General features: G+C 33.0%; 1 long non-coding RNA gene across 1 annotated transcript; it reads left to right on the forward strand.

Annotated features, from left to right (window-relative positions):
* The first annotated feature begins 729 nt into the window (after window positions 1-729).
* On the forward strand, window positions 730-5,354 carry LOC132759103 (uncharacterized). Its single transcript, XR_009629666.1, has 4 exons — window positions 730-927; window positions 4,461-4,538; window positions 4,697-4,797; window positions 5,027-5,354. It is a non-coding gene; the product is annotated as an uncharacterized LOC132759103 (long non-coding RNA).
* The last annotated feature ends 3,787 nt before the right edge of the window (window positions 5,355-9,141 follow it).

Below are 9,141 nucleotides of genomic sequence, written 5' to 3' on the forward strand. Positions count from 1 at the left end.
AAACTTTTATTGTTGATAACTCCCACGCAATATTTTATGTGCAAGCAATATCTATGCAGGCTATAGCCTAGATATTTATTTAACAAAATCATGATCGATGTATTTAGCCTTAAACGTTCATAGAATTTTGAATTATATTTAAAATACCGCCAAAAGGTCCTTGATAGAATTAAGCGCCTATGGGTAGCAGAATACATACTCACGTAATTATATTAAATGAAGTTTCGATATAGAGATATATAGAGGATATTTGTTTAGTTCAGTGTAAGATCGGAATATATTTCACCGAGTGAGCACCAAAAGGTATATTTCACGAGTGGCGCAGCCACGAGTGAAATATGAACTTTTGGTGTTCACAAGGTGAAATATATTTCAATCTTACACTAAACTAAACAAATTTTCTTTTTATTACATGCAAAGAAACGTTTTAAAAAGACAATAAATCTAATAATTAATGAAAAGCGCGCCAAATAATAATGCAACGTGACGTCATTTACGACGTCACGTCATTAAGTTGGTACCCAGTACTGTGCACGCTGCTATTTCACTGAAACAACGTAAGGGGCTTAAATTCCAAACAGTGAAATTATCAAAGTGGTAATTTCACTAATTCAAACAGTGAAATTACCCGTTTTATATCACTGATATATTTCTATAAACCACCGAAAAGCATGTAATAAAGATGAATTAATCGCAGAAATTAAAATAAAAGTCTCAAATATAAGAAGGAGGTCGATTTCAGTTTAAGCACAATTACATGTACAGTTGTCATTTTTCATAGTTTGCAGATATGGACGGTTGCAGCTCGGATATTGTTTGTGGATAATGTTGGAAAACATTTCGTTCATGGACAGGTCTTAATGACCACTTAAACTGGCTACTCGGCACAGGACCTTGTAAACGTTGTGGCAAATCGAACTGTCACAGGTATGGCATTTTAAGTACTGTTAATATTAAGATTTTAAAGACATTCAAATCATTTTATCACTTAGTTTCTTATGTAACCAATCATTTTTAAAATTAGCGTCTGTATTTAACATAATTATGTTTTTTTTATTCTAAAGCAAAAAACAACAACAAGAGGGCCATGATGGCCCTGAGTCGCTCATCAGAAACAACTGTTTTTCAGTGTTGGATTGTCAATATATTCTATTATTTAATTTTACCCATGATATATGGTGATATATCAGTCAAATATATTTCATATTTTTTTAAAAAAAAATAAGAAATATAAATATGAAATTGGGCGGAGTCAAAACTCATATTTATTTAAAGGGACTTCTTTCACCATTTTGTTTGAAAAATCGGATAAATACAAACAACTTTTTGTTGAATTTTGTTTTGAAAACTATGTAGAATGATAGAAAATGGTCTATGAAAATAAATCCGAACACCAATATCTTTAATGCAGTCTTTAACGCTGTACAGACATTTAAAAAGAGTTGTTTACGTGACGTCACAATGTAGCGCTAAATATCGCGTGCAAAACAACACAATAATTATATTACTGCGCGCTGTACAATTGAAGTTGCGTAGCAAGCAAGTGGGTTCGTAACCATTTTTGTTTGATAATGGAATTAAATAAAAAGGTAATTTCTTCGTTTTTCGTGAAATATGGTATATATTTTCACTCAACATGATAAAATGCCACATATTTTCCTCGCCGTCCCGGCTCGCGAAAATATGTGGAATTTTATCATGTTTCGTGAAAATATATTCCATATTTCACGAAAAACGAAAAAATATCCTCTTAATATTAAATTTGAGCATAGAATATGTTTAAACAATAATTTGAAGAAATGCCATGACCTGGGGCATTTAAGCTTTAGCTTAAACGGCTCCAATCAAATTAATATGAGCAAACTTGATAAAAGACTACCAAAGAATGCTACAGACAAAGTTTGGTGATCATCAATCAATTAGTTCTCTACAAATAGACATTTAACGGTATTTCTATTTTTAGCTTTAGTGGCCCCTAAAAGGGGCTAATCAGATTAATATAAAAGAGTACCCATGAATGCTACAGACAAAGTTTGGTGATCATCCATCAATTGGTTCTGAAGTAGAAGATGTTTTTAGCTATAGCGGCCCCTAAAATAGGCCAATCAAATTAATGTGAGCAAACTTGATAAAAGATTACCCAAAAATGCTACAGACAAAGTTTGGTGATCATCCATTCATTAGTTCTATAGGAGAAGCTGTTAAAACATATTTCTATTTTTAATTTTAGTGGCCCCTAAAAAGGGCCAATCAAATTCATATGAGCAAACTTGATAAAAGACTACCCAAGAATGCTACCGACAAAGTTTGGTGATCATCCATCAATTAGTTCTGTAGGAGAAGATGTTTAAAGGTTTTTCTATTTTTAGCTCTGCTGACCCCTAAAAAGGGCCAATTGGAATGACATGTGCAAATTCAAGTGTGACTGTCACAAGGATGCTACAGACCAAATTTGAAGTGAATCTGCTTAGTATTAGAAAAGAAGACGATTGTTGACGCATGACGACGGACGATCGACGCCGGAGCATCCCCCTTTGATACTAAGAGCTCACCCTGCGTAGAATATGTCTTTTTTTACAAACTAGGTAATAAAATCTAGAGGTCTTATGCCGGCTCGCCACGGCGAGCCGGTATTACGATAGGATTTTACTGAGAAACAACCTAAAACTCCGAATCTATCCAAAAATTTAATCGATGCTTGGCTTCCAGCTTTCTACAAAATTTATCTGTCAGGGCTGGAATCCAAAATTATTTAGCCAATCAAATGTAATCTTACATAGTGTCAAAAAACCTTCAATTTTCACGCCATATTTAAAAAGCAGCAAGTATTGCTTTGAGCGCAAAGATATAATGATGATTAAAATGTTTGTTTTCAGGAATTCTTTTCAATAAATCATATTTACACTGACTTTTGATTTAGCGATTTCACCTGTTTTCTCTGTAGAAAGTTTCCGTTTGGTTAATTAACATAAGTGTACATCTGGTTCTGTGCATTTTTTTCTTTTTCCTTTTTTCCGGTCATTTTATCCTTTCTGGTATTTAGTGTATGTATTTACTGGCCGGGATCCGGGACGCCCGGGATCCGGGATCGTATTAGATATAGAGGAAAAATTAATAAACTATATTTGTGTTGATTATTGTCGTAATGAAAGGCCATTAAACGTTAAGTTTTTATTTTTTTATTGTTTGTAATGAACGTTAAATTAATTTAACTTAGGATATAGATATATTTAGAGCTATTTATTAACAAACTTAAAATGCGGAAGTCACAAATCTTATAATTATATGCCTAATTAATTGGAAAAATCAAAGACTATATTCTTGAATTGGTCAAATCCCAGGATCCCTATATGTTTTAATACGATCCGAGCTTATATGAAAACTATATTCTTGAACTGGCCAATTCCTGGGAGCTCTATATATTTTAATACGATCCCGGCTTCTCTGAAAACTATATTCTTGAACTGGTCAATTCCCGGGATCTCTATATGTTTTAATACGATCCCGGCTTTTCTGGCTGAAATGATAGTCAACTTGTGTTTACTTAAGGACTTGTATATGTCACTCATTCTAATACTAAATAACATATTACAACTTAACTTCGTATAAAGAGACATCCCTATCTAACATTTTTTTGGTCAAGGTCAATAGGCCATATAGTAAATGTGCATAGACATATGGACTTCATTCTATCTGTTTACATGCATCTTCATATATACTCATACTGAGAGAACTGGCTTCCATAACTTTATATGTCACAACAGAACTGTCATTTTTACAATTAAACACACCCCTGGAAAAAAGTTACGAAGCGAGTCGCTACTAGCTTTTTTAAAAGCTAACCTTGTGTTTGAATGTTATTTTAATACTAACAGTAAAACCCGTAACGTTTCCGATTTGCTGAGCTATAAAATGTTTTACCACAAAAGTTATAAGGTCCTGTGCCGATGTGGTCATTCCGTGAATGAAATGTTTCCCACATTTATCACAATCAATATCCGAGCTGGAAACTTTCATATCTGCAAAATATGAAAAATGTCAACTGTAATTATACTAAAAAAAGAAATACAAAACCTCCTTCTAATATTTGATACTTTTGTATTAAAACGCGACCTAATTGAATGATTTGGGTTTGGTAGGCCTTACGCGAAGTTATTGATGTCCTTGGCAATTTGTGATTTTACAGGTCATGCCTTTTTGAAATCTGTTTATCGTATTATTGTAACCTATAAGCAGATGAAGTGTTGTTCGGCCCATATCAAGAACGTCCCAAGACGATTCGTCAATCTAGTTTCATTATATCTTAGTGATAGTAAAATTAAGCGTGAATTAGTTTGAAAAAATCATTATATCCATTGCATTATCGACACAAATATTGATTAAACTGTTCTTTAATGTTAAATTTTAAGCTTAATTGCCGTGAATTTATAGGTAATAATAAATCTATTTTTATATTCTAGATCCTGGTCCTGGCTGAAATTGAGAGTATTGCAGCTGTAGCTTGTATACCATACATTTAACATGAAAAGGACTGTCAGGTTGTTGAATTGAAATTCTAATATTTAATATATATATATTTCTTTACAAAGTATTAATATTGCAACTACTAGACATTTATCTTGTCTATTATGTATATTATTTTTAGAATACTTGTGTAACATTATTAATATAAAATTTACATATTTGTTGTTTTCAGGATGCTGCATACAATGGTCTTAGCTAGAGCCTAGAATGAATATTTCTTAGGAAATATGCTGCAAGAAACTGAAGGGGAGCAGTTTTTCTTACCAATCATAGGTGAGACTTTTAAATAGCTTCTTTTAAAAAAGTTTTTGTTGTTTTTATGTACATAATTTGCTGTCAATATGAAACTTCAGCTGTATCTTAATTTCTATGCTGTTTTATTATGTAAATCTTAGAGATAATCATTTTAAGATAAAACATATCACTAACTTGATTAATTATATATCTATATTTAAGATTGACCAAGTCACTTTTAATTAGTAACTTTTTATTTTATTTGCAGAAGCAATAAGAGACAGCCAACGAAGTATTCAAACACCATCATGAAACACTTAAGACATACCAGGAGAGATCTAGAAGAAGTACTAGTAGTAGAGTGGAACAGATTGTAGCTTAATTGTAGCTAAAAGGACTTCTTAAATCGTTAAAATTAAAGCTGCACTTGAACTGTCTTTTTTTTTGTTAAACAGTTAAACTCTGTTACTTTGCTTTATATTAAAATTGAAGTATGTTGAAATGACATTGAAACTTTAACGTTGTGCCAACGTTGAATTTCAACGTTAGTTAAACTTTCAAATCCGAACATAAATCCAACGTTATTTCAACGTTAAAATCTGACCAAAATTCAACGTTGTTCAACGTGTATGTGCCTGCTGGGTTAATTCTATCCAGGACCTATTGGCGGTATTTTAAATATTATTCAAAATTATTTCACACAAAAGTCTGAGGCTAAATGCATCAATCATGATTTGTTAAATCAATATCTAGGCTATAACCTGCATAGATATTGCTTGCACATAAAATATTGCGTGGGAGTTATCAACAATAAAGGTTTGCGTGGCTGTTACCCAAATCATTTTTCTCTTGTGTGTTGGAATAGAAAATTACGAATCAACATTTAACATGCCTAATATTTACATTTTCAAACAAAGAACTTCTATGAACATTTTCTCTTTGCTAACTCTACGTAGTTTAATCAAATTCATAAAAAATACAAAGATTGCGTGAATGTTACCTGAAAAATAATTGTCAACATTGAAAATTCCTGTTGAATTTTTGAGTGTTTGTAAAAGCTATGAGCACTGGGGTGGAAAATAAGGTATAGGCGGCAACAATTCTTTATTCCGCGTAGGCTGCAACAGGTCTCGTATGTAAGTAAAAGGGATATAATAAAGAATTACCTGAAAAACACATGTGAAGCGAGGTTTTTAGGCCGCCATATTGTCTGTACGCGTAACCGTAAAAGTCACGTGATTCCCTACCGTGATATTATTCAAGGAAACTTTCGTTCGACAGAATTTCTTCAGTCTAAAATAAACTTTAGACAGAATCGTTCTCACCTTTATATTTTACAAGCAGGTGTGTTTACATTTTTCGCGTGCTTACTGTTGCGCATGCGCAAAGGATAACTCCATTAGGCACAAATTAAGACAAGTTTGCCCCCTTTGCCAGCGAATACAGACGACATTTCAAAAGTCGCTAATAATCATTCAAATTTCATAACAGTCAATAAATATAAGCTAGAGCTATGTGTTGTTGACATTTTTAATCAACAAATCATGAAATAAAAGCAAAAATGACAGAAATGGGAATTTTCTTTTACCCAAGGGAGGCAACACTGTTTATTATAGTCTACATTCTAACAGTAGGTTGTTTCCCGTATAGAAGGCTATTTTTATTATGGGGCACCTTATGGGGTGTTTAGAATAATTTTACAGAATTTCTTTTATATATTTTCGTACTTGAAATTTAATATGTGTTATGGATTCATGAATGCAATAACACTGGAATATGCGATCTTTCACAAGTCAAACTTTCACCCTTAATTAAGTTTATGATGCACCGATCGTTGTAAAAAACTTAGATCTATTTACATAGAATCTAGCTATGCCAAAATAATATTCACTAGTTGCAGATTTAAAACGGTGCGAAATACACCGGAAAACGCACCGCTGAACGAAAATTTGTTCTTCGGAGTATCCCCCCTCAAGCACTAGGACCTGCCCAGTTGGCCGTACGTATCACAAAATCGTGACATGGTCAAGATAAAAATAAGTTTTTGTTTTGCGATAATGTACTTGAACAATATTTATTCCAGTCCCATTAGTGATAAATACTTTCTATAGATAATCGTATTATTTACTGTTTATTTTATCTGGGACAGAACGATCTTCTGTCCCAGATTTTATCCATAAAACAGACATATATTAACAACAATTTTTAGTTCAAGTAATAACTGTTAACACTGACATAGAAATCGATATTTAGCTGTTCTTTCTTCTGCATGTTATCTTATCGGTTAAATGTACATTAAAGTTACATTAAATAAATATTTAGACCACAGCTGTTTTCTCTCGGCCAATCAGAGAAGTTTAAAAGTGTTAGATATATCCCACACATCACAGTAAAGTGTTTGATATAACTATCATGTTTGTATTAACCCGTTATGTGCACGCTTTATAAATTATGCGGGGGAAAATTTCTATGTATATGGTAAAGTAAATAGTGTAATTCCCCTTTTAAAATCAAAGAACAGAAGGCGCTGAATTTGTTTGGGTCTTAGAATGCCAGAAAGGTGAAGGTTGTGAGATTATAAACCAATTTGTTTTTGTATAGTGCCACCAATGCTTTCCAGCGTTTTAATTGTAGTAAATTGGCTATAAGACTAATTGCAACACTGATATTCAATTCAATGTTTATTTGACCTTAACGATTTGAAAAAAATAAGTTGCCTTAATTGGGATTTGAACTCCAGACCTCTTGCTTCCTAAGGGAGCGCGCAAACCCCTCGGTCACGGTGAAGTTATATGTTAACGGCCTGACGAAAACCATATTATTCTAAATTAGGGTTTGTAACCTTATTATTTCGACGCTAACTGTTGTTTAACACAAATGTAAATAATCATGGAGCTTACTATAAGCATGTATATCTATAAAGAATTAAACAATATAGGAAATATTCGACCATCCGGGAACTATTTTGCTTGGAAATTAATGCGCCTGTCATTTGACCATCTTAACGCAGTGATCTCCCCTGAATTTTTCGGCGTTAGTGTACACATAAAGGGAATTAACCGCTTCAAAAAAGCGGAATGCTTTCGGCATTTGCAATTAACAGCATCAGGGTCTGAAATTTCGCTACCAATATTTGTTTGGTCTGACGACCCATACAAATAAAAAAAACCTTACAGATAACAATAGTCCTTTTACCAATATATTTCGTCATTTCAATAGTTACTGTATTTGTAAATAAGAAAAAACAAGCAATAATAAAATGAAATGCGTTTATCAAAAACTACTAAAATCTATATATGTATCTTATTTTTACGACCCCTTTGTGCTACTGTAATATTGTGGGGCACATATTTCAATGATCTCATCCTGAACTATGCCTGGCTCACTCTTAATAGCAGACATTGTAGATTTACATTCATTTACTGGTTTGGGAAGAGGGGATTCCACTAGTGGGGAAGGGGGTGGAGTTTCCGAAAGGTTACTGGGCTGCAGCTGCAACACTAAGGAAATGCTATGCTTTATGGCTTCAGAGGGACGTTTGTAATACTTTTTAGTTCATGAATGAGGTAATAAACGTCAATGCAGGATGTATATTTATAAACAAATCTATACGTCAAGTAAAATATTTTCAACTTCAGCCGGACAACCAATAAATATCCTGTCCCATAAAATTGTTTAAGCATTAAGGAAAACGTTTAATGAAAGTTACCTGCCCGTTTCTCCAACACGCCCACTCTTGATAAGCAGCCATCGCCCATGATTTCTGTCTAAGAGTATTTTTCGGAAAGCAGTCTTAGCTTGCCTCTTGACTTATTATTCAAGCGCTGTGTACGGTGCTGTCATTAAATCATTTAAATGAGGAATCAACAGGAATAACAACAAAATCTTCCATGTTGCGAAATTGTAATGTCATCACATTCAGAAATGTTAAATTTTTCCCAATTTTTTCCCAATTTTCTTCTGAGTAGAAATTTATAATGGAATGTGAAATCTATCATTCATAAAATTGTGTATTCAGTGACTTATGAAATAACATGAATTATGCCGTTTTCTCGTGCATTTTATTGCCTACAATAAGGCCAAATAGATTGAATAAGAAATATTTGGATATCCCTATGTAATAGTTGGAGAAAAAATCGTTTACGCATGTTTAATCTTCACCTTAAACAGAGAAAACTACCTGTGGTCTAAGTCAGATAGATCGCTCGTACCAGTTGGATGTGAGATTTATCAACTCGCTTCGCTCGTTGATAAATCTCACATCCAACTGGTACTCATGATCTATCCTATACGTAAAAATATTTTGCCGTCGGCCTAAAAAACAAGCATTATACAGTTTCATAAACCTTTTTAACAGTTATATTGTAAATCTCATCAAATATT

Source organism: Ruditapes philippinarum, unplaced genomic scaffold, assembly GCF_026571515.1.
Source record: "Ruditapes philippinarum isolate M1 unplaced genomic scaffold, ASM2657151v2 ctg14790_1_1_1_1, whole genome shotgun sequence".
NCBI classification, from domain to species: Eukaryota; Metazoa; Mollusca; class Bivalvia; order Venerida; family Veneridae; genus Ruditapes; species Ruditapes philippinarum.